The sequence below is a fragment of the Ursus maritimus genome, unplaced genomic scaffold (assembly GCF_017311325.1).
Source record: "Ursus maritimus isolate PB19 unplaced genomic scaffold, ASM1731132v1 scaffold_25, whole genome shotgun sequence".
Classification (NCBI taxonomy): Eukaryota; Metazoa; Chordata; class Mammalia; order Carnivora; family Ursidae; genus Ursus; species Ursus maritimus.
The window spans coordinates 6035017-6047987 of record NW_024425008.1 but is presented as its reverse complement, the minus strand read 5'-3'; the positions used below and the strand labels follow the sequence as shown (position 1 = coordinate 6047987).

General features: G+C 50.6%; 1 long non-coding RNA gene across 1 annotated transcript; it reads left to right on the top strand.

Annotated features, from left to right (window-relative positions):
- The first annotated feature begins 1004 nt into the window (after positions 1-1004).
- On the top strand, positions 1005-12480 carry LOC103669547. The gene is made up of 4 exons (XR_005837614.1): positions 1005-3176; positions 6960-7097; positions 7294-7495; positions 10975-12480. It is a non-coding gene; the product is annotated as an uncharacterized LOC103669547 (long non-coding RNA).
- The last annotated feature ends 491 nt before the right edge of the window (positions 12481-12971 follow it).

Sequence of the window (12971 nt, the reverse complement as noted above, 5' to 3'; positions counted from 1 at the left end):
AGTTGCGTATAACACGCAGTGCACCATGCAATACGTGCCCTCCTTAATACCCATCACCGGTCTATCCCATTCCCCCACCTCCCCTCCCCTCTGAAGCCCACAGTTTGTTTCTCAGAGTCCATAGTCTCTCATGCTTCATTCCCCCTTGTGATTACCCCCCCTTTCTTTATCCCTTTCTTCCCCCACTGATCTTCCTACTTCTTATGTTCCATACACGAGAGAAACCATATGATAATTGTCTTTCTCTGCTTGACTTATTTTACTTAGCATTATCTCCTCCGGTGCCGTCCATGTTGCAGCAAATGTTGAGAAATCATTCTTTTTGATGGCCGAGTAATATTCCATTGTATATATGGACCACATATTCTTAATCCAGTCATCTGTTGAAGGCATCTTGGCTCCTTCCACGATTTAGCTATTGTGGACAATGCTGCTATGAACATTGGGGTGCATATGGCCCTTCTCTTCACTACGTCTGTCTCTTTGGGGTAAATACCCAGTAGTGCAATGGCTGGATCATAGGGTAGCTCAATTTTTAACTTTTTAAGGGACCTCCACACTGTGTTCCAGAGTGGCTGTACCAACTTGCATTCCCACCAACAATGTAGGAGGGATCCCCTTTCTCCACATCCTCTCCAACATTTGTTGTTTCTTGCCTTGTCAATTTTTGCCATTCTAATTGGCGTAAGGTGGTATCTCAGTGTGGTTTTGATTTGAATTTCCCTGATGGCTAATGATGTTGAACATTTTTTCATGTGTCTGTTAGCCATTTGTATGTCTTCATTGGAAAAGTGTCTGTTCATATCTTCTGCCCATTTTATGATTTGTTTATTTGTTTCTCGTGTATTGAGTTTGAGAAGTTCTTTGTAGATCTCGGATATCAGTCTTTTATCTGTAGCGTCATTTGCAAATATCTTCTCCCATTCCGTGGGCTGCCTCTTAGTTTTTTTAAACAAAAACAAAACAAAACAAAACAAAAAACAAATAAACATTACCCTCTTTTCTTGAATGAAAGGAGGAAGCTGCTTTCTGGGTCCCCGTGAACCATTTTGTTTCTCAAACCATGTCTGCATCTCCAAGTCGGTAGTCATAGGAGTTTGGTCTGATGGCTTGATTCAGAAGGCAAGCTCTGGAATTCAGGAGGAAGACTCGACCTCACTGTGCTAGTTATTACCCCCGTGATCCCCTCTAAGCCTCAGTTTCCCTGTTAGTATGGCAGGTAATAACAATGCCCATCTTGGGCATGCTCAACATGGAGCCTGGAGCGTGAGAGATACCCAGTCAACGCTATTTGTTATCACATGCCCACAATTGCTTATCTACAATTCTAAAGACCCAAACACTCTGCAAAACCTAAATTTTGTAACTTATTTGGCTGCAACAGCTGACCTGTTCTGAACTCATTTGGCAGCAAAAGTTGACCTGAGCTGACACGAGGCTATTTATAGTCTTTATTTATCCCACTTCGTGCTCATACCCGTATATTTTCCTGCAGAAATATTAATGTGCTTGATTGCGGGGTGCTGCCCCAGGCCCCAATGGGCACATTAAATGAGACCAAGCATGCAACATCTCACCACTCTAAATTCGAAACATTCTCCATGCCAAAGTTCATGTGGCCCCAAAGTTTCAAATACGGGCTGTGAATTCATATCACAAAGCTCACTCCTTTTCAAGGAGTGGTTGGTGGCCTCTGCGTTTAGATGAAAAGAAGAAACTGTCAACGTTGATTTTTTTTTTTTTTAATTCTTCAGATGCTTACAAGGGAAATCGAAGTGGGCTCCTCATGTGCTTATGGGAGGTGCTGGAAGCTGTGAGTGTGAAGCCCACCTCCCACCTGAGGAGTTTCAGTTTCAAAAACCTGTCTTCTGTGCTCACTCCTTCTATCTCCTGGGCTTGCTCTAGAGAGGGCATGAATGGAGAGAAGTCAAACACGGGAGAATGTCATGAGAAGGAAGTCAGAGAATGATTCAGGGGTGGCGTCCCTCAGGGCAGGGAGTGGCCCAGGACAGTCCTCATTGCTCTGGGGTCTTACACCCGAATGGAGAGTCATGGGGCCAGGACCCCTGTCAGCTAGGCTCTGGTCCTCAGGCTCTCTTTCTGGATGCCCTGGGTCAGGCACAGCACATAGTAGGTGCTCAATAAACATACATGGGATTGGAGTGACCCGTTTGTTTCTGCTATTTCCCCTGTCTCTCCTCGTCCCTCTCTCCCCGCTTCCTTGGGCAGCAAGGGCAGGGCTGCTGAGCCCCACAGAGCAGCCCAGCGCTCTTTCATCTCTTGGAAGCATCCGGCCCAAGTCTGACGGTGGGGTGTGTCTTGTGCAATTGCACTTCAGAACCGCTCGCCTTTGCCGGCCAGCCATCCCGCTTCACTTCTGCCTCCTGAACAGTTGGCCAAGATGCGGGTCTCCGAGCCATCCTCCCTGGAAGGTGGGACTTCCACATGACTCTTGGGGCTAGCCTTCACCTTGTAGGTTGGCAGTCACAAAACAAAAACTCTTAAGTGAAAAGTGTCTTCCAGTGAAGACGAGCGATGCTTCCTGGGTGGGTGTCGACACAGGGGACTTGACAAGGGTCTGGGCCTGTTTCCTTCAGCCTGAGTGTGAGCACGGGCCCAAGAACTGGGGCAGGGGGTTGGAACTGGTGTGGGTTCTGTAGTTCCTGGAATCTTCTTTTGTCTACCTACATAAGCTATGTTCGAGAATAAACATGCCGCTGTTATTCCAGGAACACCTCGGGTCCTGCTTCTGCTGTAAAGCCCAGTCCCTTTTGATTTTCATCATCTGTACTTGCCCATTTCCCCGTGCTCCTCTGAACTACTGTCCGAGTCTCCGGCATCCCTGGTTTGTGCCACGGGAGCTCCTACAGTCCAGTCCTCTGCCAGAGCTGCTTGGCGTCTCCTACTTTTCCTGGAATGTCACCGTATAGATGCCTGGCTGTCAACACACATGCCTGAGTTTCTACAGGCTTAAACAGAACGCCTTGTCTCCCCAACACCTTCTCTCTCCCGCCCTCATGCACCAGGACTGGGCACTGTTCTAGGAGTACGGGTCCCATACCTTGGAGGCACAACCGGACCCTTTGTCTTTCTACTTCTACATTCTGGTTCTGAGTTGATTTTGGACTCAGAAATCCCACCAAGATTCTATGACACTCATCTTGAAATGCACACAGGTAATAATATCTTTCTTTTCTTTTCTTTTCTTTTCTTTTCTTTTCTTTTCTTTTCTTTTCTTTTCTTTTCTTTTCTTTAATGTTTTTTTAACCACTTCCAGGGGCCACTAATCGTCTGATCTTCACCCATGGACTCCCCAGTGCGGGGGTTCTCAGTGTGGCTCTTGGACTGGTGCCAACATACCCCCTGTGTTGGTCGGTGGGTTTTAACACAGATTCCCAGACGCCACCTCCAGACCTACTGAAACAGCGTGGACAGTCAGGGAGGTCAGATGGGCTGTCGGAACCACATGGCCAGCATGTGGTGACACTGGGATTCCAGCCCAGGTTCTGGCTCCCAAGGCCTTGTTCTGATTCAGTAAGCAAGGTGAACTCCCTGGTTTGTCAAAAAGAAATGAACAGGATGGTTGAGGATGCAAGTGTGTGTGTGTGTGTGTGTGTGTGCATGTGTGTGTCAGAGTGAGGTGACCTAAGATTTAGGGAGGAAACAGGTGGTGTCAGTATGTTCCAGGGCTCTGTCCCAAAATGTCCAAGCCCTACGGTGGTCAAGACATTGCTAGGACGCCTCATTAGGGGCGGCACTCCCTGGCACATGGCTCCTCTCAGCTCCCCTCGGCCCTGTGAAGGCCGCCCGAGAAAGACCAGTGATGGCTGCCGTTGTCTGTAAAGCCCATACCCTTTAAACCCAAAGTCACTGAGGCTCCTTAAAACATTAAGAATTCAAGGCTGCAGCCCCCGAGGGAACAGACCAGGCCCAGGCAGAGAGGGGCAGAGAGCCAGAGTCCTCAGCCAGGTGGGACCTTTCAGGCAGGATTCTGTGAGAAGCTGATAACCAGGCCAGCTGCCCCCGGGCCGACACCCGCCAGAGGCCCGGAGCCCCAAAGTGCTGCATCATCCCTGTCTCCCGCCATGCAAGTGGTGTTGCTCGGCTCGGCTCCGCAGGAACCGGTGGTTAGTTCTGTGGTCGCCCAGCAGTTTTATGAAGGCCCTTGAGGTGCTTCAAGTACCAGGTGGCCCCACCGTGGTTTAACTGTCTGGGGGCCTGAGCGCTCTCCGTGGCCACCTAAGTAACGTAGACAGCCTTGATGTGAGAACTGTTCGGTTGGCCGTGACGATTGCATAATGCACCAGAGAAGCAAAGCTCACCTTTGCTGTAAAGGAAGACGATAGAAAGGCGTGCATTGTAAATGAATAAACGAGCAGCCTCCGGAACACTTGGCAGCCCCTGAAGTACTCAGGGGTCATTCTCTCACTGCGGGTTACAACAACCCCGCTTTTGGTGCTTCACTGATCCCATTCTGCACATGTGGAAACTGAGGGTCATCGAGGTTGAGGGCCCATCCCGGGACCAGATGACTGACTAAGAGCATTTCCCAGAGTATGCCAGATAGTTCTTCAGTGACCTCACCAGGCTGAGAGCACCCCTATTCTGCAGACAGTGGCGCTTGCCAGCCTCCAGCCAACCCTCCTTCCCAGTCAGCGCCTCTTCCTCCCTGGAAAGTTTCTGGAGAGCTGTGGCTTACAGCTCACAGCAGGTAGGAACAAGATGGCTATATTTTCTCTTGGTCTTGTTCCCAGATGATCTGTCAGAGAGCACTTCTTAGAACAAATGCAGAATGCAAAATAACTCAGACCGCCTTTGTCAAGCCCTCAGGAAGCTATGGGGTGACATTTCCACTGCCTCATCTCTTGATCTCGGCCCTTGTTTTTCTTGAAGCATCCATCGTAGGCTGGGTACCAAGGGTACAACCAGGTGTGGACCAGGAGCCCCGGGCATGCAGAAGATTAAAGATGCAAACACGCATACACACTTGTGCACTTGCTGTCCAGCCCTGGAGACCGTGGTCTCCTGGGGAAACCAAACCCACCTGGTCATTGAACGTTTACGCACACGCCCGACGCGGTGTAAGGCACCTCACTCTTTTGCACACGTGACTTCATTTAGCCTCACTGCGGCAACTCCTCTTACCGTCGTCTTTCTGAAACGGACCGCCCTGGTGTGTGTGGATTTGCGTACACTTCCATCGTCCTCACCAGGCTGTGCACAAGCTTTCGACTTATTAACCGTGACGTTCTTGCTTATTGGTTCACCCAACAACTGGTCATCAAGCATCTAGGATCCCCCAGGTTGATGCCAGGCCCAGGAGAAGAGCAGCCTTCATAACACACTTCTGTGCAAATACATGCATGAACAAGCGAATGGCTTGCTCCGTGCTGGGCAGACTAGGGCACGAGGCCAGGGGTGGAGATGCCAGGTAGTGGCCCTTAGCGTGGCCGAGAGAGGAGGTGACGAGCCCGTGCTTGGCAGAGCCACTGAGACGGGTAGTAGAGGTGGTTGAATGTGTACGGGGCTGGGAGCAGAGCCCAGCTCTCCATGAAGAGCCACGGAAACATCGAAGACTCGGTCACCCCTCTTGCCACCAACATGCACAACTGTGGACCGATGGCTGTAAGAGTGCATGCCCCATGGAAGTCATTTGAACATGAAACAAGCTCATGCGTGGAAAACACAGCCTGTCGCCTAGAAGGTCCCCACTCAAATCTAGCAATTATTAAGACTGTGAGTAGAGCCACAGCGAGGAGTCTGCTTGCCAGCCTAAGCAAGCATTTGGAAATATGTGCATATACACAAACAATTTGATAGTTAAACTAAAATGCAAAAAAAAAAACAAAAAAAAAAAACAGGATAGAATGATAGGACCAAATCTATCCTTTCATGATCACCACTCTTTCCCATCTTCTGGAAAAAGTCTTTGAAAATTCTGCAAGAGGCCCCAAGCCTACTCTGAGAAGCCCTCCATGGTGGCTGAGGACTCTGGCCTGCCAGGCTTCCTGAGTCACGGGGGTGTCCCCTGTGCTCCCCACTTCTGCCTGCAGCATCTCCCGTGGGGGCAGGTCTCCTCTCCTGCAGGGCTCATGGCCAGAGCCACACAGACCCAGGTCCCCTGAGCTGAAGGGTAATCCAGCCTGCCAATTATTGGAAATTAAAGCCAGGTAATTTGAACCCATCTGCTGGGTGCCTGACCACAAACCACCTCTTAGCTAACCCCGAGCTGGATCCTGTTACTCCCCCAGTGTCTGCCCAGCTTCATTACCACGGCCATGGGAAGGGAGGAAACCAAGAGGTTACCGGGTCTTCAGTTAGCACTTTGTCATTAGCGTGGTTATTACCCAGGTCCTCCCTCCCGGGAGACTTCAAGAGACAGGAGCCGGGAGGGTGATTTGGTAACAGGACCAGAGGTTCCCAGATCTCACCAGATGGAGTGGGGACTTCATCAGACAGACTAGCAAGGGGTGGGGGGCTGCCTGGCAGGCGGGTGTGGGCGGATTCCAGGAGGCCAGCCTAGAGCTTCTTGCGGCAACTCAATGCCACTAGCTCAGACGCTCCACAGATGGCTCTCGGGGGCCATGACAGTGACCAGGCAAAGTGTGGACTTTGGTGTCAGGCAAGCTTGGGTTGAAAAATAAATCTGTTCCTTACTGTATTTTAGGAACTTTCTTAAACACAGAAGTCTCAAGTTTCCTGACATTACAATGAAGATAAGACCTCCATTCCAGTGAGAATTCATGATTAATAGATTAGACTCTCTTTCTAGAACAAAGCAGAGTTGGAAGTCTTCATCAATGTTCCGTGGACCCGACAGCATCATAGAAGCCAAAAGAGAGGGTTTCAGCCATCTAGGGTTTGAGGGGCCTCTGGGGTCACCAAGCCCATCCATGGTCTTTCTGTACTCCTACATCCTCTCTTTGAGGGTGACAAGCACCCTTGTCCCTGTTCCACAGATTGGAAATTGAGGCTCACAGACGTTGTGCCCTGTTCAAGGAAGCGCACGTGCTGGGTGGAAACCCCACGCTGACATGCAGGTGTATCCAGACTATCGGTAACAAGGGAGTAAATACACAGAAGAGTCTGGAATGCAGGTAAGGATGATCCGGTCCATATCTGCTCACATTCCATCCCACAGGGTCAGCGGAATACATGGGTCCTTGACCCTGTAAACCCCTCTGGGTGACAGACTTGTTTCCCGGGGAAATCTTCCATATCAAGTAACTCTGTCAGCTCCTCTCCCAAATGTGACGACGCTTTCAACCACCTTCCGCATTTTTGTTTCTCTAGAAAACTGAGCATCTTGTGCCAAAAAGATGACAAAAGTCCATTTGACTTCACCATGGCAGAACTACCAGAGGTTCTGAACCGAGATTACATCGTTCATGGTAATCGGACAGCGGGAGAGTAGCCGAGCAGCAGCTCTGACTTCCAGCGTCTTGCCAGCGTTCCAGTCTAGCGGAGAGGGCTTTTCGATGTGTCAAAGGGGATGGTACGTATTTATACTTACATCTTATGAGCTTAAAATAGTTTTTAAAGATTATTTATTTATGTATGTATTTGATAAAGAGAGAAAGAGAAAGCACGAGCAGGGGGAGCGGCAGGCAGAGGCAGAACCAGACTCCCTCCTGAGCAGGGAACCGGATGCGGGGCTCGATCCCAGGACTCTGGGATCATGACCTGAGCCGAAGGCAGATGCTTAACTGACTGAGCCACCCAGGTGCCCCTATGAGCTTAAAATATTGTCAGGTCTAACATAAGATCTAGCTTTCTTTTCTTTTCTTTCTTTTCTTTCTTTCTTTCTTTCTTTCTTTCTTTCTTTCTTTCTTTCTTTCTTTCTTTCTTTCCTTCTTTCAATGATTTCAGGGGTCCGTGGGAGGAGGCACCACGGGTGCTGTTAGTGTCCAGCTTTAAATGAGCCATGGCACTGGCTCCACCGATTCCCACGCCGACACCGTGTCCCTGGCCTCTCCTTGGCTGGCATCGGCTCTGCCCCCCCCTCTTGGTGGCTGTGCCTCAATGTTGACAAAGTGTGTCCCATCACATCTGTTAGGAGGCGAAACCTCAGAGTCTCCAAGCCCAGGAAAGTGCACATAGGGACCAGGCTTTCAGCCATTCTTCTCCAATTCCTTCCTCAGTCTCCCGCATCTAATATCGACCTGCCTTTTGGACATGCCTCACCAGTGGCTGTTCTCTCTTTTCATCCCCCAACTGATGGGAAGCTCAGCACATCACCATCACTGGTCCACTAGAGCCACTGTCCCGAGAGGTTCAGGAGCTGCATGAGTCAGCGTTTGCCTGTCTTTCTAAGCTCCCCTCAGCTCCCCTCATCTCACCTCTGTAAGCACTTTGATCTCCAGCCACGCTGACACTGTCCTTAACAAGCCTAGGGTTTGTCCAGCCACAGTGCGGGTGACTGCGGGCCTCCTGGCCTAGGGGAAGCCCGTGTCCTGGCTGCTTCGCCCTGCCTTTGGTCTCAGTGCAGGTGACGCTCTTCAGGGACGCCTTCCCTGACCACCCAGCTCCAGTGGATCCTCACGGCACTGCCCCTGTCACCTCCCATCACTCCCTGTCCTGGGACCACATCTTATTCATTCCTTTCACGGCCTTGACCATGGTGTGAAATGATCTGATGGAAGGACATGTGTGTTTTATCGGTGTGTGACTATGCACGTGTTTACCTAGGTGGGGTCGTGTACTCCTTCCATGCATGTTTGCGTGGCTGCCGTCATGGGCTCTATGTATGTGTGTATCCGCGTGTATCACGTGCTGTGGATGCCCATGTTCACCTGTGTGATTATGCACCATTACCGCGTGCGTTTAACCTGCATATTATCCTACACTGTTTATGTACTTACTTACCTACATGTGATCATGAACCGTTTATGTTCGCACTTACCTGTATGTGATTTTATACTGTTTATGCCCACATTTACCTGTGCACTATTTTTTTTAAGATTTTATGTATTTGTCAGAAAGAGAGAGAGAGAGAGCACAAGCAGGGGGAGCAGCAGGCTCCCTGCCGAGCAAGGAGCCTGATGTGGGGCTCCATCCCAGGACCCCAGGATCATGACCTGAGCCCAAGGCAGATGCTTAACCACCTGAGGCCCCCAGGCGCCCCTTCCCTGTGTGCTATTATGTGCTATTTACTCACACACTTACCCACACGTAATCATGTACCGTCCATGCGTGTGTTGACCTGGGTACCATTACGTACTATTCATGGACACGTGACCTGTGTGGTGATGTACACTTTAGGTATGCATTTACCTGTGTCCCATTACGTAACTCTTCTTCCAGAATGTACGCTTGGCGGAGAAAATGTCTGCCCACCTTGGTCTCTGCTGCTTCCCCAGGACCTAGCAGAGCAGCTCCTGCAGGGACACTTGCCAAATGAATGGATGGCAGGTTTTGCCTCCTGGATAGTGACCGTTACTGGGACCAAACATCTGTCTCAAAGCAACACCCACCACTGCTCGTGGCCATGACCTTGAGATCTGGTATCTTCTGTGCTTGACAGCCCTGTTGTAAGCTTGGGATATATGACATTTGAAAGCAGAAATCTAGTGTCCCCACTGTCTGCCCTGCTACAGCTGAAACATCTTCATTTTCCTCGTAGGAAAATCTTCTTTCAGATTCAGCTCAGCTATCGTTTCCTCTAGGAGGAAAGTCAACTCAAATTTAGCTCTTCATTCCAGTTTCTTGGCATCTTTTTGAGGACTGTATCACGAGATCTACCATCTTATTCTCCCTCTGAGCTGTGCACACATTGGATGGGGCTGTCTCCGCGTTCATCCAGGCCGTCTATAAAACTTTGAGTTAAGGATTAATTCATAAAGATCCCACCAGGGTGATTTTAAAAGTCAGTGTTTGGGTCTTGAACTCTTCTGAGATCACTTGAAGAACAAATATCCTTAATATTCAAAAAGAGGTAATGGGGGCACCTGGGTGGCCTCCGACTCTCGGTTTCGGTTCAACTCGTGATCTCAGGGTCCTGCGATCGAGCCCCACACAGGGCTCGGCGCTCAGCGTGGAGTCTGCTCGAGATTCTCTCTCCCTCCCCTTCTGCCTCTCCCACTCGTGCTCTCACTCTCTAAAATAAATAAATACATCCTTAAAAAATAAAAAAAATAAAAATAAAAGGGGGTAATAGAAGCAGGAGAGGCCCTTACAAGCATCTGGTTCAGCCTCCTCATTTTCCAAATGAGAAAACTAGGGCCCAGAGAGAAGCCGGTCGCGTGCGGAGGGCAGGGCGAGGGGCAGGTGACTGGTGGGCGGGGGAGTCACATTGGAAGCCTGGGGTCATGCCCTGCAGCAGGGAGAGGGAGACCCTGCCTTTCTGGGCCCAAAAAGACCAGGGTGGAGGTGGAGGAACTTTCCCCTCCTGCTGAAGGCCTGGAAAAACACACCCAGCCAGAGCACCCACAATTGCCTGGTGGGGGGAGGCTATTAGGAGCCGAGATGCAGAGCCAAAGATCAGAGGTCAGAGGGCCTGGGTCGATGAAGCGCTGGCACTTCAGGCTGAACCACAGAGACAGAGGCTGTGGCTCGCAGAGGCCAGTGCCAGCAGAGGCCCAATGGCTGAATGTCCACCACCTAGGAGACGCTGGCGGGCCTTTGGCAGAGCCCTGGAGAGAGTGTAGAAAAGAGAGTCAGGAACCGGAATTCGTGAAAGCCCTAGTCTCCTCTTGGAGCTGGGGAGCGGGAAATGTGGGTGTGGAACGGCTGGTGAACTCAGGAAAGGGGCAGTTCTGGGGGATGCCTGAAGGGGAAGAGGTGGAGGCCAGCAACGGAGGACAAGAGAGCCCGTCAAGACAGAGGAACAGCAAAAGCAAAGACGCAGCAGTGAGCGGGATGAGGAGGCCTGAGGGAGGCCATGGAGTATGGCCGGGATGCTACAATCTTTGTCCTTTACGTCACCTGCTGCTCGGAAACAGAAAGTCACCTCACAAACTCTACCCTTTCCTGCAGGGATCACAGCTTGAAACTTCAGCCAAGAATTGAAGAAAGAATTTGAAAGAGGAAGACATTCATTCCTAAAGACGCTGAGGGAAAGGTAATTGGATTTTGTTTTTTCATCTTTGGAAAGCAACCTGTACAAAGAGAGGCTCGCTGGTCAGCCCCCGCTCCGGCCCCACTCCTGATTATCCCAGCACAGCCTGTTCCTAGACAGGCATGTTCTCAACGTCCGTGGCCCTGACTGTGAATCCACGGAACCCCAGCTGGACCTCTCCAACAAGTCGGGACGTCTGTGAGCCGTGGTGCGGCCGGGGACCCATTGTGACCCATTGCGGCCACTGAAGCCTGCCGAGCCTCAGTTTCTAGATCTGCAAAGTGGGTGTGATAGTTTCCCCCTGAGATTATATTTGTTAAAGGGCTCCCTGAACCGGGAAGTGCTCCACGAGTTTGAGGCCCAGTTCCCCCCCTTCTCTCCCTGCCTGCCTCTCCATCCCCATTGTTGGAACACCAGCTCTGGGAAGAAGAAGAGAGAATAAACATTGTTCTAAAGCGATGGTGCTAGACCTTGGGAGGAAGTAGTAGCTCATTTCGTTCTCACCATTATCCTGAGAGGCAGGTGTTACTCTCTCTGGAGGTGAGAAAAGCCAAGGTCTAGAATATTCTGAACCTAGTCCTATTTCTGCCCTTCCGCTTGCAGAGCCACGTCTGTCTGTCCGTGTCCACCCCGTCTCCAGTCTCTTCCACCCCGGAGGGTGTTTGACTGAGCATCTCCTTGTGTGTTCATGAACATAGTCTGCGTTCAGGAGGGGGAGCCCCCTTCTCCTGTTAGAGTCGGGACCTTTGTAGGCACCATCCTGACAATGTGTCCCAGAGCTCCACAGTGAGCTGTTGATGTCCATGGGCAGAGGAGAAAGCCCAGGAGCTGGAAGGTCCACTGGCTTCTGCTATGTCACTTAGCCAGAACTCAGAAGAGCCAAGCATTGGTCCAAAGCCATGCTCTGTCTCGTCTCCCGGCACTGCCTGCCCGACTTGGAACTTGGAGACCGCTGGGGGGAGCGGGCGTGTCTGAGTCCAGCCAGTGATGAGACCCCACCTGCATCCAGGGAGGGACAAAGGCTGCTGCTCTTGGGACGATTTTCAGAGAAGACGGGACGGAACTGACTCAGGAAGGACAAGTCATCCTTAGAAGGGAGGCCAGGACCTACAGAGTAACTTGGTGGTATTTACTTAATAAGTGAAATATGGACACATCTAAAAATAATATGTTTTAAGAGTCAACGTACAAATTTGTGTGAACACAGGACTCGAGATAGATCAGTGTTATGGCCGCACACCTCGCCCCAAGCCCTAGCAGACTTTGATGAGTGAGCTGGGACTAAAGTTGACCAGAGAAGGCACAGTGCGCTGTCATCGGGATTACCAGTGGTGTTAACAGGGGCACCACTAATTGCTAATAGAATTAATATTAACATGTTAGTGTTGGTCATCATAGTCTTAATAAAAGAGTCTTGGAGTAGATCCCTAGAGATGAATCGTTTGGATAGATTTCTTTTCCTCTGAGCCTTACAACAAGCAACTTCCTTGATTGTGGTGAGGACTCCGTTTCCAGTATCCAAGCCTACTGCCCCCTATTTGTGTGTCTTTCTGTGAGTCAGTGAACCCTGCAGAAAGTCTTCACCTGTGAAATGGGTACGATGATACCTGGGGCACAGGATTCTCTGGAGGATAAAATGAGGCAGGAGAGCATTTAGCACAGAACCCCGTGATAAGAAGCACTACTGTGATTTTGTCATTGTCACCGTTATCACTGGGGTCACTTCTCCCTCCATGTGATAAGGAGCTGGGGGTTCCCAGGCTGTCTTCAGTGGGCACGTGCAGTCAAGACTCCCACCTGCAATTCCCTCTGTCTTCCTCCTGGTGCTTCCAGGTGCTGAGGGCTGAACCCTGCTGCGGCCTGGGTGACACCCTCAGAGAGGACCACTGCCATGGGGCAGCCCAGTTGGACACCA